General features: G+C 33.2%; 1 protein-coding gene across 2 annotated transcripts in view; it reads left to right on the forward strand.

Annotated features, from left to right (window-relative positions):
• LOC129222781 (protein PALS1-like) overlaps positions 1-13,325 on the forward strand; it is a 203,997-nt gene that overhangs the window by 120,364 nt on the left and 70,308 nt on the right. The window lies entirely within an intron of this gene.

Genomic DNA, 13,325 nt, shown 5'->3' on the forward strand with positions numbered 1-13,325 from the left:
AGTGACAAAGGAGGCCAAAACCAAGGAGGATACCGACGTCGGTGACGCACAACCAAAAGCGTTCACATTGAAAATTTTGAGCCATTCATTGACAATAGAAATGATCTTTCTGATTTATTAGTGAAAGAAGATTGAAGATTCTATCATGGAAATGATCATGGATGTGTTAATGCTGTACAAAGAACCGCAGAGAAAAAATTCTTGATTGCCATAAGACTATCATAGTCGGCTACTTTTCATAAACACTAAATTACTTTGTGTTTTCTTAATGCATGTTGTGCATAGAAATCGATATAAGTACACATTAAACTTATTGTACAATTAGTCATCTCTAGAATAAAGTATTTTTTTATCTACGGAACCTAACCCCAATTTCAACACTAATATTAAGTCTTAATTTACGCGGTTTTGATTCACGCGGTATTTCCGAGGAACGTAACCCCCGCGTAAAACGAGGGTCTACTGTATTGGAAAAGTATTGTTTCTTGGAAAGAAATTACAACTAAATGAAAATTTAAAAAAAAATAATCCACACAATGCCAAAGAAACACACACACAAAAGGATTTATCCAAAAATAACACACACGAGACCGAATAATTTCAAGATGAAGAACTTCTAGACAATTAGAGGAGGTGTATCACGCATCGTTAACAGCACCACCGACCTGCATAAATTCAGAAAGAGTATTTTCAACTGTAGGAAAGTTGAGTACTTGTAGAGGTGGTGGTTATGTCAGAGGTGGTATATTCACTACATAACTCGGTTTTAGTTGATTACTGTTTAATACACATATTTCCACGTTCACTCTTCCAGTGACAATCTTGCTCTGACTGCCAATGCTGATTCTCAGTTAGCCTTGTGGGAGTTCAAGTGGTTGCGCAGTTGGGGTTTCCATAGTTGCGCAATTGGGATTTCTCCTTTTGCATGAACTGATCTGATGAATTTATGGGTTTCCCACATACTAAACTGAGTTCCAGGCTTAGAGACAATTCCACAGATGCATTATTATTATTATTATTGATTTCTTATTATGACATTTGTTCCTTCATTTTATATTTGTTTACAATACGTTTGAAAACGTATTGTAAACAAATAATACAATTTTTGTACAAAATTATGAAATGTGGCGACAAAACATTATGTTTTCAAGCATTTTTTGAGAAATTTCAGATACCGTTATAAATACCGGTATTCCGGTATCACGTTTTAAATATACCGAATACCGGTATTGAATTTCCGGTCCGGTATTGCAATCCCTAACTGTGTCATTTCAGGAGAATGAAGAAACGAAAAAGTGGTCAACAATGAACGCTATCTACTGGAGTTTAGCGTTCATCCACTAGAGTTAGGGTTGCAATTTCAACTAATAAGTTGTTGAATGCAAGTAAATTTTTTAATTATAGTTTTTCATCTATATTAAGACATCAGAGTTATATTATTAGCCGGGAAAAAAAGTTTAAAAAATGCACTGTAAGTTTGTTTTGAAAACGGGAAAATATGGAAAATTTAATTAATTATTCAAATGTTTCTGAGTTGAATGATAAACTAATCAAGTATTGAAAACTCGTCATAGCTTTGTATTTCTAATGGACTTAAACAGGATCGTTGACGCCCCCTTCCCCTTCAAATGCTACGGACCATCCCCCAAAACGAAAGCTCCCCCCAAAATGAAATAAAAACCCTTCTCAAATTACCACCCTTTCCCAAAATTTTCAGTGGTGGTGTCTGCGTCATGCCTCCCCCCCCCCCATGAGTACCCTTAATACAGACACGTATGACCCATTCATTTACACCAAATGTACAAAACAAATCTTTCTTAAACTCGACATGCAAGTTATTTACGTTGCCCATAGATAATTCTATGTACAGTAGAACCTACATTACTCGGAGCTTATAATTTGAAATATTCATTTATCTCAAAGTTTTCATCGGGTCCCAAACTCTTGAGACTGTTGTGGAAACTTCCCATAACTTGAACTAACAATAACTCGAACTAAAAAAGCACTTCGAATCATCGAGAGTTGACAGTATATAAAAAGTTATCATATTCGACCACAAAGCTTACTGTCTTTATAGGGTTATTAGCGGTATCCGCTCTGCTTTGCCCGTACTAGAAAATTGAAAGGTCATTTGGTTCGCCTGTATATTTAATTTACAAGTAATGGGTGATGAATTTCTTGCCAATTTGCTATGTTAATTTGTTCGCCCATGTTATGGTTCCACGTTATGATAATTCAGTAATTTACTCGTCCACATTATCATAATTTGCACGCTAAAATGTTCTTAAAAGTGGAATAGAAAAAGAACAAAATCGAATTTTCGAAAAATCGCTTCGAGGTGCACACCCCCATGCTAAAAACTAATTCTGTGCCAAATTTCGTGAAAATCGGTCGAACGGTTTAGGCGCTATGCGCGTCACAGAGACATCCATACATATCCAGACTAACTTCGATTTGAGCTTTATTATTATTATTAGTACAGATAAAGAAGATCAAGCTGCGTAACAAATATCGTGAGGTTTTCCAAACTTCGATGTTGTAAACTTAGGTTTTGTAAACTGTTCAGAAAAACCTGCAACCAACCTGGAAACTACATCTCTTAAGAATAATTTAAGCTCTGAATTCGTTTCCCATGTTTGCAGTTACCGTCCTTCGGCAGTTCTATTGTTCCTCGTCGAAATTCTACCGAAATACAACATTCAAACAACATTTGGAGGAAACATCTCTGTCGAAAATGGGGAATGAAATGAAATGCTGCCTTTTTATTTTTTTGGAAAATTGTGAGATTAGTTTTATCACGCAACCGTTTCGGTGGAAGAAATCCGTCTCTGGAGGTTCCTCAGCTGGGACTGAAATCGATGGTGGCAGGAATAACGAACGGCAGACGACACCAAATGCACATATCGGAGACTGAATTTCGATTTTCTTAGGAGAAGAGGAATTCTGATGATGCGTTCTGTCTCGGATTCCCTTATCAAAATTCGAACAATTTATGCTGGTAGTTCTATTTTTGAAGTTTGGTAATGCAAACGTATGGCATCATGCCGTTTGATCCCACTTTTTATTCTCCCGTAGATTATCTCCGTCTTCATGTTTTAGAGATTTTTTTTTTTTTCATGTATTGTGTGAGATTAATGTCACGTAAAATTATTTGCTTGCACAACCTACAGTGTGAGGAATTAATGGAGTTTGAAAGAAGGCTAATAGGACAAACGGAAGATCTCTTTAAAAAATTATCTACAAAATTAAAAGTGTCTCTGATTCCCTTATAAAAAATTGTTATTTTTGGAAGCATTGTAATTCTAATGTATCGCATCATGTCATTAAATTCCATTTTTAGCTAACTTTCCCGTAAAAATAAAAGAATAAATTCTGATGCGTTTTATTTTTATTCAAAAGAGTTACAAACGGTCAAATTCATAAAAATTCAGATTCAAATGGGCTGGCCACGTTATAAGATTAAATAAAGAACGATCAACAAACCAAATTTTTTTGGCTAAACCTACAGGAATAAGAACAAGGGGTCGACCTAACCTCAGATGGGTAGGTTGCCTTGATAAGGATTTTTCTACCATAAAAGTGAAAATTTGGCAAGCAATGGCCAAAAAAAAAAAAAAAAAAAAAGAGAGAGAGAGAGAGGCATCGGGAAAAAATTCTTGAGAAGGCCAGGGCTCACACAGGGCTGTCGTGCCTCTGAGGAAGGAAGGAAGAGTTACAAATGATTTTTGTGATACAATGTATTTATTTTTATAGGCTTTTTGTTTTTAATTATTATTTTTATTGTTTGAAAACGATTCAAAAATTTTATTCGAGAAATTGTTTAAAAAATGCTAGTACTTTATTTGTTCGTTTATTTATTCTTTGCTTATCTATTTAATCAGATGAGAGAGGCATAATTTGTGTTTAGAAATCAGCTTAAAATGTTAAAAAATGTATAACAGGTTGACAAAATTTGTACTTTTATCTAATTAAGAGAATATTGATGTTAGATAAGATGCTAGATAATAAGATGCTAGAAAGTCGATGTTGGTATACAGGTACGTAGATTCGTTTAATCTGGGAGGAACTTCTTGTTTGTTCACACAAAGATTATCTCCTTCTTCATGCTTTAGGGAGTTTTTCCTTTCGATGTATTTATGTTTTTTTTTTTTTTTTAATTGTTTACTGATACGATCTAAACTGTTGTAATTAACTGAACTTGAAGAAAAAAAATCTAATTAGAATAAAAAGTTATTTATTTATTTATTTATTTTGAAATCTAAAAACTATTTCATCGGAAAATTTAAAAATCAATTTTGTGTAAAAAGGTGCAAAAAAATAAATAAATAAATAAATAAATAAATAAATAAATAAAAATAAATAAATAAATAAATAAATAAATACATAAATGCAGATACAAGGTTTATTGAAAAAAGGGCCAAATTAGCAGTCGCTACTCGCCACAGTGCGACTAAAAAGAAAATCTGGCGATTAAAAAATATATCAATCGCCAACTTGAAACATAAATTAATAACCATAAAGTGTCCAAAAGACAACAATTGGCAAAAAAAAAGAAAAAAAAAATCCCCATGAATCAGGTTGTATTCTTTGAGACCTAATTTATTTATTAAAATTATTACTACTCTTTATTTATTAAAATTATTATGTATTTATTAAAATTGTTTTATTTTTTAACATTATTTAAATCAATAAGTTATTTAGGATTATTAACTTCAACATTAAAAAAATATGCATCGTTTAGCACTTTAAGTACAAAAAAGTGGACGCAATTTCAAAAAGATGTGCTAATGAAATTGTTGCTACTGGTGGCTGAAGAATGTTTCCAATTTGCCCGTTCCAAACAGGGTTACACTTTTATAATGGAAAAGATGGGTACCTATATATATGTAAAGTTACTGACAAAATCTCAAAACATGTGTCTACATTTATTTTTTTAATTTGCCTTTTCCTTTTTCGTTTTTGATACATTTCTCTTTTTATTTATTTTTTAAAAATTCATTTATCAAATTATTTTGTCATTGGTGCCATACTTTTAGAAAATTAAAGGAAAAAGATCTTGAAGTATTGTGTTCAAAATTTCACTAATAACCAATTTAAATATTTCAGAAAAAAATTTACATGAACGTTGATTTAAAATAATTTAGACATTTTTCATTTTTAACTTTTCAAATATGCGGAATCCTTTTAAATTGCCCTCCTCCGGAATCCTTTAAAAATGCAAATTGCAAGTTTTAAAACTTCCACAGATAAATATTACGTTATTCTATTAAACAAAATGAATAACAATAACATTTTGAAGAGTCGGATTTCCTCGAGTGGTTGAAGAATTGTCTTTTCGAAATGAAATGTTTGGCTATAGAAAATCGTATCGTAAACAAGCACAATTTTTTATTCATTTTTTTCGGTTCAAGGAACTCGATTCAACAACAGTATGGATGATTTTCTCTTCTTTCTTTTTTTTTCCCTTTTCTCTCTCTCTCTCTCTCTCTCTCTCTCTCTTCATTTTTTTCTTTTTCCTTTTTTTTTTTGTGCTTGCTTGCAGTTTCCATCAAATGTATTATTTTTTATTGTATTTTTCCCCTAGACAGCTTAAGAAGCAAAGTTTATTATTTGCTGAAAATAAAATTTAAAAAAATGTTTTAAAAGAAATGCATTATTCAAATACTATTTTGACTATTCAGACGAAATGTCGTTAGCTGTATTTGTATTTAAAAAACAAGAAATGAGACGTTTGAGTAGTTTTGAAGTGCAATTGAAAATATGAACTAAACTGTCTAGCATATTAGCGTTTAGAATTGTGACTGCAATTCCGATAGACCGAATACTGGTATTTGGAGCTAGTTTGCAATTTCGTAATACCGGTGATGCAATAATGCACTTTTTGCTCGAAATAAGAAAATATGGCAACAAAACATTACGTTTTTGAATTTTTTTTTTTTTGGTAAATTTTTAATACCGGTATTCCGGTATCACTTTAGAAAAATACCGAATACCGGTATTGCGTCTGTATTACAGTCCCTACTTTAGAAGAAGAGTGACCATGCATCATCTGGTGAAAATTGTTCGAATATGTATCACCTCTCAAAGTTTTGCCATTCTTTTATGAAACAAGTGGAACCCTGTTGAGATGTCCCGGTTTCTTAAACCACAAATTACCTTCCATAGTTTCGTCTGTTTAACGTGTTTGATACTTGAAATTTAAACTGCTTCATGAAACAAGTTTTAGAATGCGAATAGCACCTTCTTAGAAGTACGATTTGTTGTTTTCAATTGGACATGAAAATTGAGTGATTCTTTATTAAGCATCGCTAAAGAAAGTTATTATGAAAGGAATACGGAAACTCTGATATGATGCTCGATTGTTCGTACCTAAAGATGGTTTTCGGCCTTTAACGAAGAAAATTGTATGCATGTCTTTAGTTTCACCTTGATGACTTGCGTTCCTCGGTTTACTTCATAAGATTAAAAAGGAAAAAATCTAAGTACCTTTGTGTAGCAAATTAGGCGAAACTTTAAATAATGGTTCTCCTTTAGTTTTCTCTTTTATTTTTATTCATTTTCCCTTTAAACTATTTTCTGAATTAGCATCGTCAATGTTCTTATGTTGTACTTTTCTTTGTCTCAAAAGCTGTTTTATTCCACCTGTTGTTGTGTGCCAGCTAGGCTGGCAATTTAGGGTGCGCTGCTTCACTTTTCCAACTGTACCGTTATTTAGTGTGAAGTCCGACTTCTACAATACACACATGCCTTAAGATCCGTTTATAGGGCTGTTCAAACATTCACAATACAACAACACAAGCACTCCAAGAAAGGACAAGGACAGGAGAGAGAAAGTACATGCAGGCCGGAACCGGGATTCAAACCCAGGACCTCCCCATCAGCACTCCGATTTCTCTGACCACTAGACAAGGCGATCGGCTCTATCAGTAACAATAGAGTATGAAAAACTTTGTACGCTGGTTTTCCCTCTTGAAATAAAGGAAACATATGACGATTTGAAAGTTTTATAAAATTTAGTACGACGTATGCTGCGGGACAATTATTTCTGGCATAAAATAAATTCTAACCTAAAATGAAAAAAAATCAAGTTGCTTAGGTTTTGGACAATTTTGTCGTTTCCAGTGGTCCGGACAGCAATAGCAAGAAGGTTTTTTTAAGTGGTCCCGTTATTTCACCGGCATTTCATATTAAATTACACCCTTTCGAAAACTTGGAGAAGACAATTAATAACAATGGTGCTGGATTTCAATGCTTAAAATCAGATTTTCAAGCAACGTATTAATAGCGTAAAGCTTAAAGAAGGAATCTTTGCAGGACGCAGGGCCTCCCCTGACTAAGGGAATAAATGCTTACCGATTATTGCTGGACATTAGAGAGGGATGTTTCAGATGGGAAAACATAAATTAAAGAACATTTGATAAGTTTTTGATAATTTTTTTAGTATTAATCATGCATGTGAATGTGCACATTTCTTTCAAAGTTCAATTACATGTAAAAAAATCTGTGACTGATGGAGAAAATCTGTTTACATATTCGAATTTATAGAAAAATCAGGTATTTTTACCATGGGCTAGTTTTTTTTTTTTTTTTTTGTAAACTTGTGTTATTATTGCAAGTTGCATCTCATTAATTTAATGTATTTTAGAGTAAAGAAATTTCTATGTGATTACTTGCATTAGTTAGAATAATAATTAAATTTGTAGTCACCATGATAAATTTTACTAGATAACTCCTGTGCTTATTTATTTTTCTGAATGCGCTAAACCTATGCTTGTTTATCATGTTTCCGGATTTTTCCCCCCTCTTAGCTAACTTTATCTTCTTTACTAATAATAAAGCTGAAAGTCTGGATCTCTGGATGTGTCTGTTACGCGCATAGTGCCTAGACCGTTCGGCCGATTTTCATGAAATTTGGCACAAAAGTAGTTCGTAGCATAGGGGAAGCATCTTGAAGCGGTTTTTAAAAAAATCGATTTTTTTTTCTATTCCAATTTTAAGCCCATTTGCCGGGCAAATTATCATAACATGGACGAGTAAATCGCCATTACGTGGACGAGCAAATTAACATAGCAAATTGGAGAGAAATTCATCATCCATTATTTGTAAATATTCAAGTGAACCAAATGAACTTTCAATTTTCTACTCCGGGCAAAGCCGTGCGGGTACGGCTAGTGTTATATATACTTGATGTTTAAAAAGGTATTGCGATGGTATACATATATATCAAGGAACTAAATGGACCAAACAAGATAGAATTAAGAATAACGCATGAGTTCTTTGAAGATCTGAGTTATGCAAATCCTGAATATCGGTTTAACCTTTTTCCATTATTCATCAAGGAGCTACAGAGGAGCTCGTGTACAGATGTTGGTGGTTTTATTGATTGCATTATCTCTACTCTCTACTCTCCCTCCCTCTCTCTCTCTAAAGCAAATTACGCGTGTTGATCATATTCGTTCCTGAAAACTATTTCTCTATCTGGATAAAATCGTGAAGAAATTGCTTCATCTTGTACTTGCAAATTCCAAAATGGCTGAGGGTACCTTCTTTAAATTTTGTGCTTAAGTGGGAAGTAGTACACAACAAAAAGAAAAGGTATTTATATGGTACATGCAATATACCGACTAAAGCCCTAGATTGCAGCTAAGTAGCGACACGTCCGCCATCTTGGGAATAAATGCCGCTTTGTTCCTTCATCTGCTGTGATGAATGTTGCTGAGGATGCCTTCTTAAAATTTTATACTTAAGTAGGGAGTAATACGCAACAAAAAAGAAAAGATATTTATAAGGGACATGCAATATACCGACTAAAGCCCTAGATTGCAGCTTAAGTAGCAACACGTTCGCCATCTTGGGGCTGAATGCCGCTTTCTTCCTATGTCTGCTGTGATGTAGTAGCGTATTTTGCTTCTTGATTGCAGATTGACATGGAGTTCATGAGAAATCTCCATGAAGTTCAAAAGAATGAAATATGAACTCCATGTCAATCTACAATCAAGAAGCAAAATACGCTACTTCACCATAGCAGACATAGGGAAAGAGCGGCGTGTAGCCCCAAAATGGCGGACATGTCGCAACTTTTAAACCTGCGATCCAGGGCTTCATTACCGACAGCACGGTTATGACATTCAGAGACTGCAGTTTCGTCCTTGTTACTGACTATCAGTCTGGAATAGTCAGTAACCGAGCTGGAGGCTGATGTCATCTTGTTGAAGCCGAGAGTGCCAACAATCTGGTAGCTAATGTAAATTTAGCACACCGGTGAGACGACGACGCAATGGTGTGGTTCTACTCGTCAATAGGGTTGTTTCCTTTAGTCAAAAGTAGTACTTTTAGTCACTGAAATTGATAGAATAAGCAAAAAAAAAAAACATGTACCCAGAAAATTCTTTCATTTTCCCAACAGTTATTTTTTAATTAATTTTTTAAAAATGTCTAATTTTTCAAACAAGGCGTGGTTTATATGACGTCACAAATGATGCTTTTTGGCGCGTCTTTGTACCGCGTTTCCACGTTATGATAATCAAGAAGCGAATTAAAATTGCGCTCTACGCTTGCTATCAACCATATCGTTGCCAATACACGTGAGTAAAAGTGCGAATTAAATATTTTGCGATGAGAATGGCAACACAGAATGGCATTTCATCATTTGTGATGTCATCGGCAAGAAATGTAAACAATGAAAAATTACCGATTTAAGTATTTTTTAAAAAATATTAAACTTAAACAAATTATTTAAAATATGGTTAGATCCTATGTTTTTAAGCATGTTCATTCAGAAAAAAATACTTAAAAAATATTGGAAACGACCCCATTGATTAGGTGCTTTGTTCAATTAGGAAAATAGTACTTAACAATAAAGGCACGGTATTTTTTAGGGTTCGTTTTTTTCCCCTTACCCACGCTTAAATTTTTCGCGAATACTTAACACTACTTACCAACAAGATTTTCTTTTTGGTACTGTAGTTTAGGGTGGAGTAAAATGGGTCATTATTAAGCTGTTTTAACTTTTAAAATTTTTTAGAGCTAAAACTAGTTTTTTCATGCTTACTTTCAGTCGTTCATTGACATTTCATTCTTTTTGTACATTTTGATGTATTATCAGCAAAATTTTCAAAGTTATAAAGTAACAAAAATTAGTCGCAAAAATGTTGATTCATTTTACGTCAAGATGAGGAATAGTGCATCATCCACCCAAGGGGTAAACTGGGTCTTGATGAGAAAATGTTCTATACATAATCGAGTTCTTTACAATAGAAATGTAACATACTTTGTAAACAACACAATATTCATTTTAGAACAATTTTTAAAATTTGCCTTTTCTAAAACGACTAGAAAATTTGCCCGTCGAGGTATGACGGGTGAAAGATGCTTCTACATTTGGACGAAGCAATAGCCTGTTTGATGATATTTTGATAGTTGAAATTTTAACACTACCGCTAAACATTAATTGTTGACCACTTTTTCGTTTCTTCATTCTCCTAAAACGATAGTTTTACCAGTAAAACAGTTAAGATACCGGATCTTGTTCAGCCTTGTTAAAATAAAGTATTTCCCTGCATGTCAAACACCAGGGATGCCCATCCCCCCAAATTAAATGGTGCAAATTATCCCCCAAAATTTTTCTCAACCCTCTTTCCCCCCTTTTTTTATTTTCTCTCTTTTTTATATTTTTATATTTTTTAAAAATATGTTAATTTATTTTTTTAACAACTTTTTATTTATTTGCTTATTTATTTATTTTTAATCATCATTGTCATTATTATTTTATTAGAAAATTTCTGTGCTACGCCAATGACGAACAAGCACACACACATACAAGCTAAATAAATAAATGAAATGAAATATAAATAGAACAAAATAAAATAAAATAAATAACTTAAATCAAAAATAAATCAATAAATAAATTTAAATAGAAAAATAAAAAATCAAAAAATCCCCCCCCCCCCCAAATTTTGCTGGCGCAACTTGCGTCATAATCATCCCCCCCCCCGTGGACACCCCTGTCAAACATTACCAAAAAACATCATCAAATTATCATGCTATGACGCGAATTACTGTTGAAGACGTTATAGCGCTACTCCATCCCTGAATTCTCCATCATAATGATTATTGCGATTTTTTTTAAGTCGTTAACTTATTTTTAAATTTACTTAAATTCCTATTTCTTGGATTAGAAAAAGAAAAGGTTTTGTTTTCAGAAAATTGTTTTAGCTGCTAAAAAGGTGCATTTGAAGTAATTTAAAGCCTAAGCCAATTGAGATACTATATATGTATCTAATATCACGAACCAGTAGCGTAGCGAGAAATTTTTCGAATGAGGGAGGGGGGGGGGAGGAATCATTTGAAATGTTTCGAAATTAAAGGCCGAAAAGTGCAATTTTATGCCCTTGCATGTCTGTTCTATGTTCATACTCATACATATAATTTTGTTGTTGCATGGGGCGAGACGGGGGAGGGGGGAGTTGACCCTTCCCCCCCTCCTAGACTAGGCCACTGTCAAGCACTTAATTTGCATGCAGGGGCGGCATTTCAGCGTTTCATTTGGGGGGTCGAGTTTCTTAAATATGAATTACCACAATATGGAGCCGAAACAGATATTTGCTAACAGCAAGTAATCATGATATAGGTTTAAAATTAATGAAAATAAATGTTCAAAAACAATTTAAATTTTTATAACAAAATTTGTAGTTCTTTAGAATATTTATCCAAACCAAGTGTTTTTGTATTACAATTTCAACCTTTTAATAAAGTTTTGATGCTTGATTTTTAAAATAGGGAAGAACAGGAAACCTTATCACTAATCCAGCAATGCCCACATTACTAATCCAGCAAGTCATGATCTTTTTTCAGCTAAGTTTTTTCCCCCCATTGTGCTTCGAAAATAATTCTCTTACCTCCTGAAACACGAAAATGATTTTTCTCTACGAGCTGAACTGACTGGAATGGTTGAAAAATAATTGAAATAACTATGTTACGTATGAAAACACACTTTTCGCATCTTGCTCTTCAAATTTACCCAGGTAACTTTAAAAATTGTGATGATCTTCATTTTTCATCATAGAATAGTCTATTCTAGGCTAGTCTCTAAACAATTCTTATTGCCTCATGCAATAAATTTTACTTCTAATTGAAACAATTTATTTTTTGCTTTCAACATCCAATTCAGATAATATAGAGCCAACAATACAGGAAAATATTTATCATCAAATCTTGTGTTAATTTTATTAGAAACTGAATCTATTATTTTATACAATATGTTAAATCAAGGTTTGACTTTACTTCATGTGCATTTTGGTCACCTCTTCTAAATTCATTTGAATATTCTTTGCACCTTTTTAAAATTCTCTGGAGTAAGAATTTTTTTGAAAAAATCCACGCTTGGTTGAAATATACATCCAGGTGAAATTTAAAACTAGTTTCAATTGGCTTACACTGAAGCTTGAACAGTCCAAAAATTAAGGTTAGCTGATTGAAGATGTTTTGATAGAGTAAAGCATTGTTCGAAAACTCTCCGCAATACAAACAAAACGAATAAAAATTCATTTGAAGACATGTTAAAGGACATTAACTTCTTCATTATTGAAAGAGCTGTTTTCCAAAATCACTTTGAAATTATCGAGAAGGGTTTTTATGGTTTAAGAGACCATCTTGTGTTGCCTCTTGAAGACTCTCTTGTGTCACGCTGAGATTGCATTGTTAAAGAACCCACAGAAAAGATATTTGTTGATGTGAGATATTTTTTTCAAAAATAGTACGTATTTCTAAGACATATCTATGAAAGTACACTATGCATTTAGCAGTTGAAATGTGTTTCTAGCAGAAGAAAGTGATGAACACTCATTGAATAGACACACTTAAAATATGAGCGTAACAATGAATGTAAAATACCAAGGCATATAGTGAAAATCATAAAACCACACCACTGCACAGGTTTCTCTTAACCGTCGTTACACAGAGCACACAAGAATAAAATATTTAGCCTATATGAGGTTTATGTCTTTAGTTAAAATTAACTACCATTCTTCATCAGTTTTTTCTGTTTTGAAAAGACCAGTAAAGGCTTGATGAATTTCTAATTATTTAAGAAAAACGGAAAACACTTGATCATGTCTGAAAATATGTCGAGTCTCTTCAACCATTACGAAGAACCAGCAAGATTCTTTTTTCGTGAACATTGGTTTGCGATTTACGTAAATTGAATTTACTCGTTTTTTATCATAAATCTCAAAAAATTTGGGGGTGCGACTGCCCCCTCTCGACCCCCCTATTTGCCGCCCCTGTTTGCATGGAAGTTCGCGGAATGTCAGGTCGTGCTCTTTTAA

Source organism: Uloborus diversus, chromosome 5 (genome assembly GCF_026930045.1).
Source record: "Uloborus diversus isolate 005 chromosome 5, Udiv.v.3.1, whole genome shotgun sequence".
Lineage (NCBI taxonomy): Eukaryota > Metazoa > Arthropoda > Arachnida > Araneae > Uloboridae > Uloborus > Uloborus diversus.